The 19,522-nt window shown below is 38.5% G+C and overlaps 1 long non-coding RNA gene across 1 annotated transcript in view; it reads left to right on the top strand.

Annotated features, from left to right (window-relative positions):
- The window catches only part of LOC132710644 (uncharacterized), a 56,957-nt gene that overhangs the window by 7,359 nt on the left and 30,076 nt on the right, over positions 1–19,522 (top strand). The window contains exons 2-3 of the long non-coding RNA XR_009621327.2: positions 5,097–5,262; positions 6,675–6,840. This is a non-coding gene — a long non-coding RNA (uncharacterized LOC132710644). The remainder of the gene's footprint in view (positions 1–5,096; positions 5,263–6,674; positions 6,841–19,522) is intronic.

The raw sequence follows: 19,522 nt of genomic DNA, 5'->3' as shown, positions 1-19,522 counted from the left end.
AGGATTACTGCATGTTCTTATTTATCCAACAACTGAGCATATATAGAAAGAAATAGACATTTAAAAGTTTAATTATTCACTTTCTTAACTGGAAAGTTTTAGTCACATACAACCACGCCAGTGGTGGGATTCAGCCAGTTCGGGCCAGTTTGGGTGAACCGGTAGTTAAATTTATGGTTGGCTCCTCCCCACCCCTCCCCACCCCTTCCAGGAGTACCCACGTGGCCCATTTTGGCTCCCAGATAAGTGCAGGGAGGCCTACTAGGCCCAAAATGTTGCGCGGGTGTGTGTGTGTGTGTGTGTGGCATGTCCCCGTGGTCCATTTTCACTCCTAGGAGGCTTCAAGGATGCTTCCTAGGCCCAAAATGGGGTGGGGGGGCCGGCACATCCCCCCATGGCCTGTTTTCGCTCCCAGGAGGCTGCAGGGAGGCCTACTAGGCCCAAAATGGGATATGGGGGGAACATCCCCCCCGGCCAGTTTTTGTTCCCAGGGGGGTGCAGGAGGCCGACTGCTGCCTGTCACATACCCCAGCCACGTCCACCATGGCCATGCCCACCCAGCCAGTCATTAGGGCAGAGAACCGGTTGTTAAATTATTCGAATCCCACCACTGAACCACGCATATTTTCCAATTCAGTAGCTTAACAGAATAGGTTTGCATTCTGGAGAACTAAGAAAGAAACCTACAATTCACAGTAACTCAATCTAGTTGACAGTTCAGGACTGCTCCAGATGCCACCCACTTTAAGCAAATCTTCCACAGGTCCAACTTGCTGTCTTTCTCGTGAAGGCCATTGCTCACCTGGGAACATTTTTTTTTCTTTTTAAGAATCACTTAGGGTTTTGAGATCCATCTTTTGTAAAGTCTTTAGTTTTCTACACCCACCTCAGCCAAAACCTTCCAGATAAATAAACCCTTCTTCTTTAATGGGATACATTTTATTTACCTTATCTTTCATACATGCAAGCTCATTCATGCCATCACCCAAAAACACAGCACAAAGGAGGTGCTGTATTTATATCAACAAGTTATAACTTAGCATGAATGATAACCTCATAATAACCCTGATAAAGCTATGGAGAGACCACAGGTCAATTTTTGCAGAGAGGTCTATGAGACAGATTAGTATTATGTTGAAAACTCCAACACAGTATTTAGAAACTCATTACTTTTAATAGCTGAGTCCTGAAATATTTGATTCCAGGTGCCCAGCAGTCCATCTCATTGCCTAGGATTCTTACATACCAGTAATATCTGCTCTTTGGGGATTAATTTGAACTGCTTCAGAACCTTCAATTTAACCAAGCACTACACCACAGGTGTCAAACTCACCTCATCACGTTGATGTCACGTGATGTATCACGATGTTTTTTGCCTTTGCGGAGCAGGGGTGGGTGTGGCCTGTGCATGCTGCCTCCATTTTGACACTCCTGCACTACACTATGGATATTTTCAAAGCAGTTTTCCATAACGTAGCATCCACACTGATCCTCATATTGTGCCTGTTCAACTTTAATATTATTATCCAGAGAGGACTGGATTAAATAACATTAGTATTGTTAATAAGGATGGATAGCAAAGCTCAATTACATTCGGAGTTAGCTTTATGCTAAAGCTGAATGAGCACTGGGTTAGGTGCCAAAGCAGCCCCTCCTTCTGAAAACAAAGGATTTTTTTTTCTAAAAATGCAAATCAGCATAGACAAGTGGCGGAGTATCAGCCAATGTGGTCTATGGGCACCCTATACTCCTGACTCAGCACCTCAATGCAAGTTGCAGAGGAACAAGAAGCTGATGGTGAAGTTGTGTTCAGGGCAGTGGTGAAATCCAAATTTTTTTACTACCGGTTCTGTCGGTGTGTCTTGGTGGGCGTGGCGTGTCTTGGTGGGCATGACAGGGGAAAGATACTGCAAAATCTCCATTCCCACCCCACTCCAGGGGAAGGATACTGCAAAATCCCTATTCCGTCCCCACTCTGGGGCCAGCCAGAGCTGGTATTTGCCGGTTCTCCGAACTGCTCAAAATTTTCGCTACCGCTTTTCCAGAACCTGTCAGAACCTGCTGGATTTCACCCCTGGTTCAGGGAAATTAAGAGAACAGAAGTTTAGACTACAGAGGGTCAGATCCAGCAGGATTCTTCTTACTTCCTTGTATTCTTAACCAAGGGGAAACTGAGTAAGTTTTGGAATACAATTTTAACCTATGCCTGAATCCTCCTGTTTCAGAAAACAGGCTCCTCAACTTGTGAGATTTTGCTAGCAATCATTTGCAGCTTTGAATTTCTATCCATGGAAGATCATAATTCCCTCTTTTATAATTTTGTTCTCTTGATAAAAAAAAATCCCCATGTTTTTTAGCTATGTGTGTTTTTGGAACTTGTATTTTGTTTGCCTTTTGGCAATGAATAACAAAACACATATGACTTGGATCGCTACACATAACCGTCTCTCTTTGGCTTACATTCACTTACTTGGAAGACAGTTTGATAAAACATCTGTGGTCAGGGAAATTGTCTTGAATATAATTTTTAATCAGAGGAAATTTAACCTTTTAGTAACTGGAATTAGAACAGCTTTGTGCTGCAATCTTTTAGAAGGAGGATGCACAATCCATAGATTGTAGCTCCCAGTAAGAACTAATACTTACTTTGCACTTTAACTCCTCCAAACCCCTTCCAATCAAACAGAATAGGCCAAATGCATCATGTTACTAGACATTTCTGTCATTCCCAGTCTTAACAAAAAATTGGCAGGAAAAAATATCCATTCTACTTTAAAAGTTAGGATGCCTTCAGTTTGAATCCAGCTCTTGAGGTCTACATGATTATAAACCTATAATTTGCCTGGCAACACTGTGGAAATGCTTTGCCATTTTGGTCTTCAAAGATGCTGCTCAACTTCATTGTCTAGCTTTCTGGTGGTCTCCTATCCAAGATCTATCACATCCAGGGCTGTTTTGTAGCCAAACCAGCTCATGCTTTAGAAGATGAAAATGTTGATATTTCAGCATTGCATGGTGGCAATGAAATAAATAAAAAATATGTTTCCCCTCATTTCCCTTCTTAGTCAGAAGTTGAGATGGAGCCAATCAATATTTTTCAGTTTAAGTGAGGAATAAAAAATCTGGTAATTAAAAAGAGTTGATGAAGGAGCACATGTGCCATTTTGAATTTTTTGGAGGAAAAACAGATTAGAATAAACATTGCTATAAATACTGTTTAATACAGAGGTGTCAAATTTGCAGCCCGCAGGCCAGGTGTATCATGCGCTGGCCACCCCCACCCCTTTTTAATGAAAGGGGAAAAAGTTGTGATATGTCATGTGATGACAACGTGTTGTTGTGAGTTTGACACCCCTGGTTTAACAATAGCAATAGTAAAAATAATAATAATCCAGTCTAAACATCTGGCTGACAGTGTGACCTACCATAATAATGATAGCAGTAATTTTAGCATTTGATAATCACGGATCAGAAATTCCCCACCTCCACAAAAAATTTTAGCATCTTTTTTTTTTTTACTTGTAATGTACAGACTTGCGTTTTGCATTGACTTGTTAACCAGTCGTAGCTTCAAATCCTGACATAGAGACTAGACAACATTTTAACCGAAGTGGCTCCAATGCAGTGGTCCAAAGAAGTAAAAGCTCTTTCCAAAGCTTCAGAATTGTCATGGAGGTTTGCAAACATTCTCTTCTTTCTGCTGAATCCAATTGCAAAGATCTCAATTTCCTTTTACGTACTGTACATATCAGGTGGAAAAGAGGGATAAAGGAGAAGATGGGATGAAATTCTGTCACCAGTTTCCAACTGAGTCTTTCTGTGTTTGCTTCCAGTAACAGAAAGTTTGTTGATGGAACATAGCAAAGTTCATGGCTAGTTGACGTTCTGTTGAACAAAAAATGCTAAAGAGTTTTGGAACTGATTGTTCAAGTTCATTTTTTCCCCTTAATCCTCTGATCCTGCTCATTATTTTTTGATCATAAGCCAAGCTTTTTCCTAAAATTCAGTCCTCTTTGCATTCTGTTTCTCTCCCTTTAGTGTCTAGTTACTTGTGAATTACTAAATATTTGGTAGACTTTTTTAGCCACTGCTATCTTCTAGTTGGCTTTAGTGGCATCTGATTTTTTGTTAGTGTTACTCATCAATCTATTTGCACTTATGAATTTATGAAGTCTCTATGAAGTTGGGTGCATTTGCAGAAGCAAGAAATAGGGAATTCTTCTACTTTGGGACCATACTTTATTTTACAATCACATGAGTGTCTAAGAGCTACAAGGAATATAAGTGTAACAAGCATAGGACCAAAATATGAAAGTATTTTTTTCCCATAAGGAGGTGGTTGGTGAGTTTTTAAAAATGTGAAACGGGTCTGTTAAACCCTATGTAGGTTGCAAAGTATCCAACCTATGCGACCAGGATGAAGCAGTGCTTCATGCTGGTGTCCAAAAGCATATCTTCAATATATGTGAAAGTATGTGCTAAATAAATGTTTCTGATGTTTGAATCTGTATCACTTCTGCTGTTGATGAGAAGAACTTGTGTACTTAAGTGGAATCTGAGCAGGAGCTGTTAACAACTCAGCCTTGTTATGGTTTAATACAGGGTCAAGATCCAGAGGTTTGTATGGAACTCCATTTTGATTGCTTCCAACATTGTATTGCTAAAATGTGCCAGCAAGTTGAGTATGTTTTTGCATTGAAAGGAAAGATTATATTATCTTATCCTTCCTCATTACTTTCCTCATTAGAAGATGTCAGCTGTTATTTAATGGGGGAGGGGATTATTTAACATAAACTTGTAATTTTGTTATGATTTGTGGATTTGTCAAATATTTTAGATCAGGCAGAACTTAATGTAATTTTTAAAGTTATCATTCGAGCTGTTCTGCTAATATTTGCTAATGATTACCTAATGACATGGTTTAAATATTGATTTAGTTTAGTACTTATAGTTTCAATTTGATAGAAAGGATTCCAACATGCAGATTTATATTAATGTGTTTTGGAAATGTTTTAAACTAATTGTACAATATTTTAAGTATCTTTTTAAAACTTCTTTTCAGTCCTTTTTGTTCCTTGTTTTCTTTTCCTCTGTAGTTTCAAAATTAATGAATCAATGCAAAAATAATTAACAACCTTTAATGAAGACAGGAAGTTTAGAAGCAAGGAAAAAGGAAGCAATGGAAGACATGACAAGAACAAATCCTTACCTCTTGTTGATTTTAAATGAAGAATAGTAGTTAAATGTGACAGACTAACTTGGGTAAGCATTAAAGAATGACCACAGATTGAGAGATAAAGGCATATTTCTTTAGCTGTGCAATATATATTGCATAATGACATAAGAGCTAGTTTGGTATAGTGGTTAAGGCACCAAACTAGAAACTGGAAGACCATGAGATCTAGTACTATCTTAGGCACAAAGCCAGATGGGTAACCTTGGGCCAGTCCATCTCCTCTTGACCCTAGGAAGAGGACAATGGCAAACCACTTCTGAAGCCAGTTGCACTGACTTGGTCAGATAGTCACAAGGAGTTCATTCTGACTCAAAAGGATACACAAAAACCAAACTGCCCTTTGATGAAAAGGCAATTTAACAGCAGTAAATAAAATCAACAGTTGGCATGAGCTCTTTCCTGCAGTTTTTGTTCCCTTTTACAAAATAGGTTTAATCTGGAAACCAAAGCAATGACTGAAAGGGGACTTGAGGAAATATGTTACGACTGCAGATTTAAATAGTATATGGTGGTATAGGTTCTAGCTGAAAGCAGTACTTAACTTCCGGATCTTAAGTGGCTTTCCATTTTGTCTGCGACCAAGCACTTTAGAGGAGGGTGAATTTTCTGTGAAATGTAACTGGCACTGGCTTAGCCAAGGATGTGGAAATAAACAAACCATTCCATGAATCAATCTGAATGAGAATTGATTTTCAAAAATACAGTTGCAGCAGTTCAAACTTACAGATAAAGTAAAATAAAATAAAAATAGGCAACTTTACATAAGTGGATTTTTTTTTTTACTTCTGCAAGCTACAAAATAATGAAAAAAAAATCTCTCTGTTTAACATCAACTGTTAGGGATTAGCAATGCATGATAAATTGACTTCATTTCTTCCAATTTTAAAATCTATCCAATCTGTTAAATTTCCAGTCCAATTTAAAATCCAAGAAGTACATTTCCAGTACATTTGATAAAGTCTAAATATGATTCAAATGTTTTCATCTCTCATTATCTTGTTTTTAGGAGAAGAAATCTCTCTCTTTCTCTCTCTCTCTTTCTCTCTCTCTCTCACACACACACAGACAGATGTATACACACATAAGCACACATGTACACATACACACACACACAATCTCTCATTCTCTTCTGTTCTAATAATAGGAACTTAATTTATAATGTTGTAGCTGCCTAAGATGAAATCACCTGTTTTACCAGAATAGGAAGAATATTTCATTGTATGGTGCAACAATAGTGGGAAAATACAAAGGTCATTTTTTGATTCTAGTGAATTGAAAGGCATGAAATAAAACTGTAATTCAATTGAAAGGTATGAAATAGATTGGGGGGGGGCTGCTGCTGCTGCCGGAGTGTGTTTGCAGTAGCTCCTCTTGGTTTTTATTTTATCAATTTTTAGTATATTCATTGGACCCTTTTTATTTTAACAATATTTTTCAGAGACGATAACAGAGTAGACCACAACACAGACAAAGTTTTGGCTGATAAAGACTAATAAGGCATGAGGAAAAGAAAGAAGCGCCATGGCACCAGCCCGGGATCTCTCCCACCATTGAAGAATGCAAAACAACCAAAAATTGATGAGCACTTTGCTGACCAGAGATTTGTAAGTTAAAATATCCCTCCTTTCATTTCCAACAATCTGGAGAGGTTAGAATGGGACTTGCAAAAGATTTGACAAAACAGCAGATACTAGACTTTCCCAATCTGGGGGGAGGGAGCACAATGACAGCCAGCTGTTTTCACAAATGAGTCCAGCTACAGCCTGTATGGAGACTGAGATAAAGTCTAAAAAGTTTAACAACAAACTAATCCAGAGTGTGGAGAGCTTACCGTGGGTGTGAAATAAAACTTTAAAAATTATATATTTTACAGCATATTTCATGGAAATAAATAGCATGAATGGAGTAGATATAATTCATTGTACAGAAAATTCTCTGTCAAAACAAGCATCATGCTTATCAATGGTTCAGTTATATGGAATGTTTAAACATTTTTTTCATTGTTATAAAACAAAAGTATGAGGGTTCCACGCATATAGCAACAATGCATTTAAACTGATAGGAACATAGACTAGTTTGAAAATAGAATAGCTTTCCCCTCACAGCTCTAGATTTTTGAATATTTTTTTTCCCAATGAACATTATCACCATATGTTTTGTCGTTGTAGAAATTGCAGACTAGACCAAACATTATGACTTTTGCTGTCATAGAATTTACATTTGTAGCCTGTAACATCCCTATGCTGTTGGCAGTCAAGTAGGCTACACATGTTTACAGACTTCTTTATTATACCTTTCTATCATGTTATGTCACATTGTCCTTTTCTATTACATACCAGTTGATGTCATCTGGTTCAATGACCCATTGAAGTTTGATTTCTGAATTGAAACCTTTCATTGTCAGTTCATCCTAGAATCAAACTGGGCAACCTTTGAATGGGCCACAGTGTAATAAAGCTGTTCTAGCTATTGAATCTGGATCAGAACCAAACCTTATAGCCAATACACATCAATGGTGTGAATGTATATTAGTGTATCATGATAATCTCATATTACCTCAGAAGATTCCAAGACTTATTCTGATAAGTATAGCTCCATGTTAGCTCTTCTTAAAGTTTATACATATGTAAAAAGCTTGGCTCACATTTCTTAGAGAACTTGAAGAAAATGCTAAAAGGAAAATTGATGAGAAAGACTTAATATTCTTTGGCTATTTTTTATTGTTTTGTTAAGGGATTAAAAACCACTCAGTTTGAAATATGGCCATATATCTAGAAATTTATATCAGGTATGAATCAGAAATTTCTACCAAATGTAAAAGGATTGTAAGATATGTTTGAGATGTATCCCTTTTTGTCCTTCGGATACAGGGAAATATTTGATATTTAAACTATTAGAAGTATGGCAGATGTAAGTGAAATTATAGTTTTATAAGAAATGTTAATTGCTGCATTAAAAGAATGGTATGTTGATGCCATAATAAACAATCTGTGAAATTTATTCTTATGTATCTCACCAGTATTTCTAAATATTAAATTAATGACATGGATTCCAACATTTTACATACATACACACACACACACACACACACACACACACACACACACACACACATATATACACATACTCAATTTTCTTTTCCTCTGAAATTGAATGGATGGAATTCCAATTTAGTGGCAATCTACAGATACACATTATGATGGAAGAGGTTAAAGGACATCAGATTAAATCCTTATTATTAATTGATGAGTAGTACAATTATTAATCATATTGACACTAATGTAAGATAATTGATGATAAGTCAACTTACCTATTCAAATGTATAATATACCAATGCAACCAAAGTTCAAAATATCAACTAAACAGAAAGTGGAAGAGAGTTGTTGGTAAAGTCAGTTTTCTGTTGCAAAGAATTTGACTGAGGTTGGTAAAAAAATGACTTGGATAAAATTTGTCCAGTGATATATGTTTGATACCAGGCATTATTAGTTTTCCATTTAAATATATAGTAGTGCCCCTTCACTGGAAGGAAATAACTTTTTGCAAAGAGTCTTCATAAATCTGGCCTAATTCATCAAGTTGGATAAAGTATTTGATTTGAGAGTGTTTGGCTGGCTCAAGTATCTGATTATTTGGATATCTGATACTTGGCATTCTCTGTATTATGGTTGGTCACACAGTCGGCCAGATGCTTAGATTGGATTTGGCATTTTTATCATCCTATCAAGCCTTTTCCAAGGACCTGGAATAGACAGATGTTGTTTGATGGTGTTAAAGATAGCATATCAGGATGTTCCAAGTAAAGTTACCTTCTGCAATTGACTGATGCTGACTTTTGTCAATGCTCATGATGTTCAAGTGATGCTCTAGAAGTTTTGGGATTTTACACAGAGTGCCTATTTACTATTGATACTATCTTTGCTTTTTTTTTTTTTGCCATGATTGTTCTGCTTCTACTTGCAGGTTTTTGTATTTTGTGGTTTTGTCCAGTTCTTTGTCTTTTTCTGCCATCTCTGAATTTTACAACATCTACTATATAGACTTTTTTTGTCTTTTGTATTGACAGTTATTAAGTCTAGGGTGTTACGTGGAAGCTGTTTGCTTGTTTGAATTCTGAAGTCTGAGAGGACTTTAGCTTTTTCATTTTCTATTACTTTGTCTTTTGTGGTCCCACCAGTTCTTGCTTGCAGGCAATGGAATTTCTAGTAGAAGAGAATATTTGTAGCTCAGGGTTAAACTGTGGAGTCCTGTAAACTGTAAGGTATAAATGTGAAAAGTCAAGTATTTAAAATCCTTCAAGCTCACACAACCAGCAATAGACTGATTAACAGATTGTGTAGTAGTAGTAACAAATCCAGTAATAGACTGAGAAGGGAACATACAATATGGGGGATGTTTTTGCTATCAGTAATGATGTCAGTAAAGCGGCAGACAGAATGTTTTCAGACAATGAAATAGATATTCACACAATGTGTAAAAGTCTTCACGACTGCGTTGGAGCCTCCTGGGCTAGGCTGGAGTGGAGTGGTACCCTGTAGTTTGTTCTCAAATTGATCAAGCAAGGAATCTCGATTCTCGAATGTCTCAAAGGCTTCAAACTGTCTTCATCATCTAATATTTTAACTAATCATTGATATCTGATCTTTCAGAAAAAGGTCACCACTATATTCCTACATTTTTGGAAAACGTTACCCAGTGTTAACATTTAAACTGATTTTTGCTTTTCTAAAGCAAGCTAGAACATTTTGAAAAGGTCATCATGCTGTTTGAAAAATGTGGTCTAGTTAGATGATGAAATGTCGCATTGATCCCTTTGCCTAACAGGCTTCCAGATACTATTTCATCAATAATGAGAGCTATGTTTGTGAAATTAGTAGCTATATAAATTTGATTGATTAAAAAAATGAAATGAAATGATGAAAATGAAGCAATTGAGTGGATAGGCTTCAACATTCACGATTCCAAGCAGAATGGTCTTTTCCTGACACTCAGAGAATCTCTCTTTAGCTGTAAATTAAATACATCCAAAAGTATTTAAGAAAGTGAGGCTCATGCACACTTTATATCCATATAAGTTGCATTATTGATACGAGCCTGATTAAAATTCCTCGACTCTCAGCTGTCCGACTCATGAGTAGACCCCAAACACCTCAGCTTCCAAAATCCCAAACTCCAGAGGAGCAGCTGTCTGGAATGCAAATAGTTAGTCAAATGATCTCTCCTTTATCCGGAAAGACAATGCCACCCAAAATCTACCATCTCACTACAGATCTCTACACCAATGCCATCTTTCAGGGATATCTAGTCTACTATAGTTCCTTTTCTGGGAACCCGTTTCTAGTTTATTTTAAGACCATCAACTAGACGATTATTTACTGTTTCAGAATGAAAACTGCCTTTTTATTACAAATATTTATTCTTTTGAAATAGCTGCAGGTATTATTTGCTGATTTATTGATTGATGTTTATGCAGCATCTTGTTGACCACATAGTTTTTCTCTAGGAGGATGTGCCCCTAAATTGGTCTTTCAAGTCTTCCAATGATGCATTCATTGCACTGTAACTGAGTCTGTCCACCTTATTGCTGGCAGGTCTCTTTTTCACCTTTTTTCATGCTTTTTATGCTTTGACTTCAGCCTTTGAATGTTAAAGAGACTTACATATTGACAGGATTACAAACTGGAAGGTATTTTCTCTTCCTGTATCTTTACTTCATATGCCTCTTATTGCAAGGAGCAGAGCTGATTTATAGAGCTGAATAAATTATCTGATGAAATAAATTCTTTCCAAAATGAAAAATGAGGGACAGAAAAGGATCATTTGCTCTAAGAAAGAGTAAGATTCAGAAGAAGCCCATCTGTACTATTAAACTAGGTAATTTCTAGGGCTGTGAGTTAATCAAGAGTTGTGAGAGTGTGTGATACATGCTTCCTCAAAATTACTGCCCCAGAAATGTCTGGACCCAAAACGCCTAATGTAAGAAGGAACAAAAAAATATGTGCGATTACCCCTTACCGCTTTTTTACTCCTGGCTGTGTGGTCTCTGCCACTTCCAGTTTATTGTTGTTTTCATCTGGGCAGGTGGACACTTTCAAAATATTCTAATAGACCCCATGTGTCCTAGGTAAATGCCAGAGGCATTTGGGGAAATATAGACAATGTTTGAGGTTGAGGTTTTCCTTTGTGATTTGTCAGCATTCATCTAATTTTTCTTCTTGAATTTAAAACCACTTAACAAAATAAAGTCAGGGGGATATTAAGCCTGGCAGACACCACATGACCTCCCTGCTTCAGAAGTCATTGATACTTCCTATACTCCTTATCTTGTCCTTCTATTTATTTTCTTCCTCCAAATGGAAGGATAAATACGGATTCATGTTTATGAATGAATAAAAAGGAAAATGGCAGTCAGAAGGACTGAAATAAAGAGAAAACTTGGCATCTTCACCTTCTGGTTTAATGTAGATCCTAAAGACACATTGAGGTTTTTTTGAGTCTGACACATATCCATATTTCTCTATAATAAAAGACTTGGAAGACTGTCACATAAATAAATGAGATGGTAATCACTTCCAGGGACGCAGCATGCTGCCTTGAAAAGTCAATTTCCCCAAAGCCTCTATAACCCACAGCTATTTTGAAGTCCATTTAATATTCAACTCCACCTAGAGAATACTATTGCCAAGGCATCCTTCTGAGGCTAGAAAAGCTATTCAGTACTGTTCAGAAAATCCAGGTGGTGTTGGTATAAATGAGTCATGGATATGATTGTCCAATCACCTTCAGAAATTGCAGACTTGAGTTCACCCTGGAACAAAGTGGTTTTGTAGCCTAATCAGTTGAGGCTGTTGGAGAATTTTTTAAAAAATTGTTCCCTTTTGGAAACACAACTTTTATATAGATTGAGAACTGCCTTTCCTCACCTGTCATGATTAAGAAGGAGGAAATGGGCAAATTAAAATAAATCATATGCTAAGGTTGCATAAAGTGCGAGAACAGCCAGGTAAATGGGACACTGGAGAGATCACAAAGTGACAGAAGGCAGGAAGAACTTAAAATCTTGTTAAGCATGGCATAGGTTATGAATACAATTTCAAATTTTAAATGCATTCCTACTGAGAGAGCTGCTTCTTAGAGACTGCCTAGCTCGGGATGCGCAAATGTTTCAAGGTAAGTCATGCTGCCAGGAATGGAATCCCAAGAGTTCCATCGTATAAGGTCACCTTTTTGGAATACTGCCATTATAAACAGTTAAATGGCCTATAGTATGACATCAGCGTGCTTGCAAATGGTGCACTTGCCCTAGGAGACACTATTTGAAAGAAAAAAGAGTATGGAGAAGTTTTTGTATCTGGTTACGTCTCTACCTAGCACATTTTTCTCTACAGAAATTTGAAATGATGCCTCTCCATTCAATTCCTTTATAATCTGTGGAGGAATTTCAGAGGCACTTTATTTTCTATCTGTAAGGATCCAAAATGTTCATCTATAGATATAGATATGAGAAAAATAACACCAAGTCAAGACTTCTGCTTCCTACCTTCCTTTGCTTTCAGTGGACATAAATGGTATATTTCAGAGGTGGTATTCAGCAGGTTCTGACCAGTTCTGGAGAACTGGTAGCATAAATTTTGAGTAGTTCAGAGAACTGGTAAATACCACCTCTGACTGGCCCCACCGCCATCTATTCTCTGCCTCCTGAGTCCCAGCTGATTGGGAGGAAATGGGGATTTTTCAGTAACCTTCCTCTGGAGTGGGGAGGGAATGGAGATTTTACAGTATCCTTCCCCCTGCCACGCCCATCAATCCACCCCCACCAAGCCATGCCACGCCGATCAAGCCACGCCCACAGAATTGGTAGTAAAAATTTTTGAATCCCATCACTGGTATTATGGTATTACAGTATTGCAGGCTGACTCTGCCCACTGCCAGAAGTTCAGTGTTGACCAGCTTAAGTTGACTCAGCCTTCCATTTTTCTGAGGTCGGTAAAATGAGGACCCAGATTGTTGGGGGCAATATGCTGACTAGTAAAGCACTATGGAACAGTAATAAATCTAAATGCTATTGCTATTACTGAGGTTGCACATTTCGGTCAAGAATAGATTATATTCACTAAACCTCCTTCTCCAAAATAGAGCTGGGTCTATAATTCCCCCCCCCAAAAAAATCATCAGTAAATATAGTCAAAGGCAGCCAAAATCTTTTCATCAATGGGTTTGGAGAGCATACTACTACCAGTATTGAAGCATTTTATTGATAATGGACATTACTTGTTCAACATTTTGTCTGGTACCACAGCATCAAGGATTAGCATCATATAGCCAATGCTATATGAGACCAACTGTCATAATAGTTAGAATTCTAGTGGATTTTTATTGCAACCAAGCAATGAATTAATTGGCATAAAAAGTTATGGACCCACAGTAAAACTACCATGAGTACTACCATCTTTGCTGAAATTTTTTTTTTAAAAAAGAAACAGTTAATTCTTACATGAACTAGAAAGGCAAATTATAATTAACATCTCTAGGAATTTCCTCCAGGAACTTTATCAGTGGTTTGAATGGGTATGTTCAAATATACTTAATTTTAGAGCAAAACTACAAACTGGATATAAAATAAATGAAGATTTGGAATGTAACATTAGATATATGAATACTTACGGTATATATTTGAAATTCAACTTTGCAAAGCAAAATGCCCAGATGAACTCTTGTAACAAGGCAGCCCTATTTCTCCCCCTTTGGGTCTGCAATTAGCCAGATAGTCTTCAAAATGATTTCTCCGGCTCTCAGAAAAGTTCCCAAGCACTAAAGTTCATTGGGGATGATTCATATGTCTGAGAATCCAGCAGAAAAAAGTCAGCAATTGGAACCTTCAGATTCATTAGCCAGAATGATATTATACTCTAAGGGCAAAGGCAAAGATGCAGGGTGAATTTCTGTGCTTTTGGATTGCTAGAAGCTCAAGAAAAGTTGCCTTTTACCTCCTAACACAATGATGCCAGAAGTGATAAGTCAATGGAGAATGGTGAGCAGAAGGGTAGAAAAATGACTTTCCCCCACCAGCAATAGCCTTTCCCAAACCATTTCTGTTTCAGCACAGAGTTGCACAGATATAGAGAAGCTTGGATATTATTCATAATTCAGTTTCTTATCTTATTTTCAGCAAAAAAGCTTTTTCATAGCATAATAAAGAACCCACCCATCACTATGAATGAATGCCTATTATTAAAAATATCACTGTACTTGTAAAAATGAATAGACTTACTTATGAATAGGAAGATCAACACATTAGTTTTCTAACTAAACCATTTTAATGATTATTTTTTTAACTGAGTTTCTTTTTCCTGGAGATGAAACTGGAAAGGTGGGTTTAAAAAAAGTTTTCTGGATCTGTTTCCCCAATTCCGCATATTCCGATGGCAGGAGTATATGGAAAAGGCCTATAAATATATCTTTAAGGTATGAACAGTTTAATAAATGGGACTAAAGACTTCGCTTCCAGACAGGATTATGAATATATGAATAACAGAGTTGAAAGGTACCTTAGAGGTCTTCTATCCAACCCCCTGCTCATGCAGGAGACCTATACTAGGGATTCGAACCGCTGAACTCCCGACCTTTCCCATTGCTTCGTGTTCTACCCTCAGGTGCTTTGGAGAATAGTTTGACTCCCCCTTCTTTGGAACTTCCTTATCACTGCTCATCTGTCTGTCTCCTTACTTATATCATATACCTTGGAGATGGGGATGCTATGGCCCTTCAGAAGCTGTTGAGCTGTTAACTACCAGCACCCTTCAAAAGACATCATTTGGCTGGGATTGCCAAGAAGGTAGTTTTGGAAGATCATAAGGTCCTTACCAACAATTTACTATGTTTGACATTCCTTCTGAGCAGAGGTCAGCTGACCTAATTTAGCTGACTTAATTTAGTAATTAATTTTATCTGAAGTGGTAACAAATTGGTACTAGAGCACAAAACCCAGAAAATGTATGCTTTCATACAGAACTCTGATTTGCCTTCGGCTCATCTAGTAGCTTTTGTTCTAGTTCAGGGGGTGTCAAACTCGCAGCCCATGGGCCAGATGCATCATGCATTGGCCATGCCCACCGACGGTTTAGCGAAGGGGGGGGAGTTGCGATACGTCACGTGATGACATGTCATTGCGAGTTTGACACCCCTGTTCTAGTTGCTTACTCATGCTGGTTGCCCCAAGAATTTCAGAAGAATCCCAAATAATTAAACGGTGTATACTATTCCAAGGAATGAATTATTGGGTGAATGGATAAACAAATAATCACCAAACAACAAAGGGATCTAATTTTGCATAGCCATCTACCGGATGCAATTTTCTCATGATACATGAAAGCTTAAATTTGAGTCACAGGGTTGCTCATTGTGATGGGATTAGATATTGCTGAAATGTTTACAGTGTGCTGATTGTGCCACCCAGTGAGCATGATTTCCCATCTCTCTCTCTTTTAAGAATTGTTTGAATGTAGTGACAACAAAAGGAATACTGTATATAAAATACAACGGAAAAAACCTTACACAAAAGACAACAAGCTAATGAATATAGAAAAACCATTCCATTCAGGTTTAAAACCACAACTTAACCTTGACCAGAAAAGCAGTGTTTCCTCTTTATTTCTGAGCCCGAGGTTTTTTTCTTTTCTTTTTCTTTTTCTGCTCATGGTCAAAACATACCACTGTAACCACCAGGAAATTCTAATAGTGATGTTCTTTCAAAGCAGTGAATTGAACATCTTGCTGCTCCGTTGAATCAACATTGTTGCTTGAAATGAAATTGCCTTGTAAGCAAGCTAGGATTTGTAGGAGGGAAAAATGGGAAACAGCTGTGCCAGTCCAGAGTATAACAGAAGACCTTCAGTTCTTTTTCAGTTGATGCATTGAAGACTTAATCCCTAAAATGGGCCACCCACGCACCTTGCAAATTATCCCAGCTTTCCCCCCCACCCCCACCCCCCAAAAAAACAATCTAAGGGCTGCCTTTCTCTCTATTGGGCTGCCATTAGTAAATTGGTCTAATACACAAGGTGGGGATGGGGTGTGTAGGAATAAAATAATAAATTTAAGAACTACTCTGTACACCATGAAATGGTATCAAGAAATATGACACCTCTTCAGACTGCAAAGAGGAATTCTTATGGCTTCCTCCAATTATTTCTCAATACACACTAAATAAAGACCTGAGTCAGTGGCTGCAGTTGTGAAAGAATGAGTAAATTTAAAAAGGGTGATGGTTTTTCCCAGAATATGTTGCGCTTCCTGAAACGAATGTTGTAGGAAAAGAAGTTTTATGCCAAAGAAAACTGCTCTGATGTAATATTTTGCCTCCGCATCCCTGGACAATGCTAAATGTGGCTATAGAGCCATGGTGGCACAATGGTTGGAATGCAGTATTGCAGGCTGGCTCTGCATTCCCTCTGCCAGCAGTTCAATTCTTATTGGCTCAGGGTTGACTCAGCCTTCCGTCCTTCTGAGGTCAGTAAAATGAGGACCCGGATTGTTGGGGGCAATATGCTGACTCTGCAAACTGCCTAGAGAGGGCTGTAAAACACAATGAAGCAGTATACATGTTTAAGTGCTATTGCTATTATAGAAGGATTCCTGAAACTGGGAATAGAGTCAAGGGTCTCAAACTGAGCAGATAACAATACTTAGCTGATCCTGGTTGTTATTGAAAGTAGTATGTAGCATCAGACTTGGTTAATATTCAGATGGGAGACACACAGAAAATCCCAGGGCTACAGCATAGGCTGAACTGGGAAGATGAGAAAAAAAAATCATGGAAAAAGGAAACAACCAACTCCCTCTATTTCATTGCCAAGAAAATAACATCAGATATCCATGTAAACACCAGGAGTGAAAGTTTATTTAGAGAAGCTACTTTTACAGCTGCTTCATAACTTATCATAGATATTCCCTTATTGCAATGTCCCATGAGTGGAGAACAAAACAGAAATTATACAAGATTACAGGAACAGCACCAGAATAGATTATACTTGGTTCAAAATTTACCTGAATAGAGCATTGTATTCAGCTGCCATGCACATGAACAAATGCATATCCAGTTGAGTTGTACGATTGAAAAGATTGCATTCTGTATCACCCTTGGTAGTTCATTTTGAGGATAAGAAATACAGATTATTTGGAGGGAATGCACCTCTTCTTTTCTCATTTATTCAAGGGCAAACCCTCCTCCTACACTTTTAATATAAGTGCTATTTAGGACCATAAGAATAGTTTTACTGGAGTAAACCAAGTCCTAGATTCTCTGAAATTTGGGAGTCTTCTCTATTCTTTATCTGTAACTGGTACTTGGTATACGGAAGCTTGCTGCTGCCAGAAGGACATTTAGCCTTCAAGGCCAATAATCTTCAGTAGGCTTGCTCTTTATGAATTTATCTAGTCCCTTATTAAAGTCATCCAAATTAGTGGCCATCACCATAAATTCCGCTGATCAATTATGCATTCTGTGAAGAAGTACTTTCTTTTGTTTGTTCTATCTTACTACAATTAGCTCCTAGCATTTGAGAGAGGCAGGAATATTTCTGTCTATATAAGGAATATTTCTTCAACAATTAAAAAGCCACACACAACCAGGCACCATATAAATAACACAGAGAGAAAAGCACACACTCTGCTGGAGAGAATTTCCCTGAGGATGGGCTCCAGCACGAGTCCAAAACCTCAGAAGACTAAACCTCTGGTCCTAGTGACTGACCAGATTGGATCCTGCAATATTTCTGTCTATCCACTTTCTCTGTGCCATACATAATTTTATCTACCTTAGTCATGTCTCTCCTTAATCTCCTTTTTTCCCTAAGATCAAGCCTCAATCATTCTACCCTTTTCTAGTTAAAGTCCCATGATCATTTTGAGAGCTTTCTTCCAGTTAATTATATTTTTTTCTCATATATAACAACTGGAACTATATTCGTAATTCCAGATGCTGATGTGCTATAGAGCAGGGGTGTCAAACTCAATTTCATTGAGGGCTGGATCAGCATTGTGGTTGTCTTCTGGTGGCCAGGGTGGTGGAGCATGGTTGGGGTGGTTGCGGCCAACTGGGCATGGCCTGGGGCGTGGCCAGATTGATGTTGCTCTCGTGGGTGGTGCCCGTGGGGGCCAGGTGGGGTTAGGGAGGGAATCCAGGGGTCTCCGGTGGGTGGGGCAGGGGGGCTGGAGGCTCATCCCATGGGATGAAGTGAGGTGAGGCAGGGGGTGGGGCAGCTACAGCCGGCGTGCCTTCAACTGCTTTAAGTGCTGCTCAGTTTCCCACCCCGCCCCTGCCAGGTTGGTTGGTTGGGTGGTTTAGTCTGGTAGGGGGGATTGCCTTCTGCCTTCTCTGCCACACCACAAACGGGGATTGACCATCCTCTAAGCCCCGCCACTATCAAAGTAAATCCTGGGTGCTGTTCTGCAATGGACAGACAAAAGGCGCAACATTTGTCTGAAGGAGGAGGAGGAGCAGGGAGAAGAAAGAGGGAAAGCAGCAGATGAGAAGTGCCCCACTGGCCAGGCACTGAAACACACTGCCGCCAGCCCTGGTATAACTCTCCGAGTTTGGATCAGATCTCTCTCTCTCTCTCTCCCTCCCTCCCTCCCTCCCTCCCTCCCTCCCTCCCCCCCTCTCTCTTACACACACACACACACTGGTTTGATTGGATCAGCCACTTCAATGCTTGGCTGAGATGAAGCGATGCGGGCTGGCCCTTTATAGTTTCCAAGATGGCCGCACAGGCTGGATCTAACCTCATTGTGGGCCAGATCCAGCCCATGGGCCTTGAGTTTGACACCCCTGCTACAGAGCTATACGCAGACATTACAATGTTGGCAGTTTCACTTTCAATCTCTTCCCTATTGATCCTTAGCCTGTGATTGGCTTTTTTAATCTATGAAGAACCTGATGAATTTTTATTAAGAGTTTTTAACTGAGCAATTGAGGACACGAGAAACCAAAATAACTTCATGTACAAATTTGATTGCCCTTGGTGTCCTCCCTTCTGTAATACAATTGCATTTGGGATCATTGGCTACTTAACAGATCCAGGATGATGGAAGTTCTTCCTGTGTCTCCTGACCAGCCATAGATTCCAGGAATTTCCAGAAGAATTCACTTCAGCCTGTTTTGATAGGCTAGAAGTATGACCAGACAGCTGTTCTGCATATGTATTTTATTGCCTAGATGTTCAAAGCAAAGTGAAAAATATGCACTTAGGGAGCTATCTGTAATTTGAGTTATTTGTGCAGGATTAT

This window comes from Pantherophis guttatus, chromosome 1, assembly GCF_059756535.1.
Source record: "Pantherophis guttatus breed Tessera chromosome 1, ASM5975653v1, whole genome shotgun sequence".
Taxonomy (NCBI): domain Eukaryota; kingdom Metazoa; phylum Chordata; class Lepidosauria; order Squamata; family Colubridae; genus Pantherophis; species Pantherophis guttatus.
Note: the sequence above shows the minus strand (reverse complement) of the source record. Positions and strands in the feature narration are given on the sequence as shown.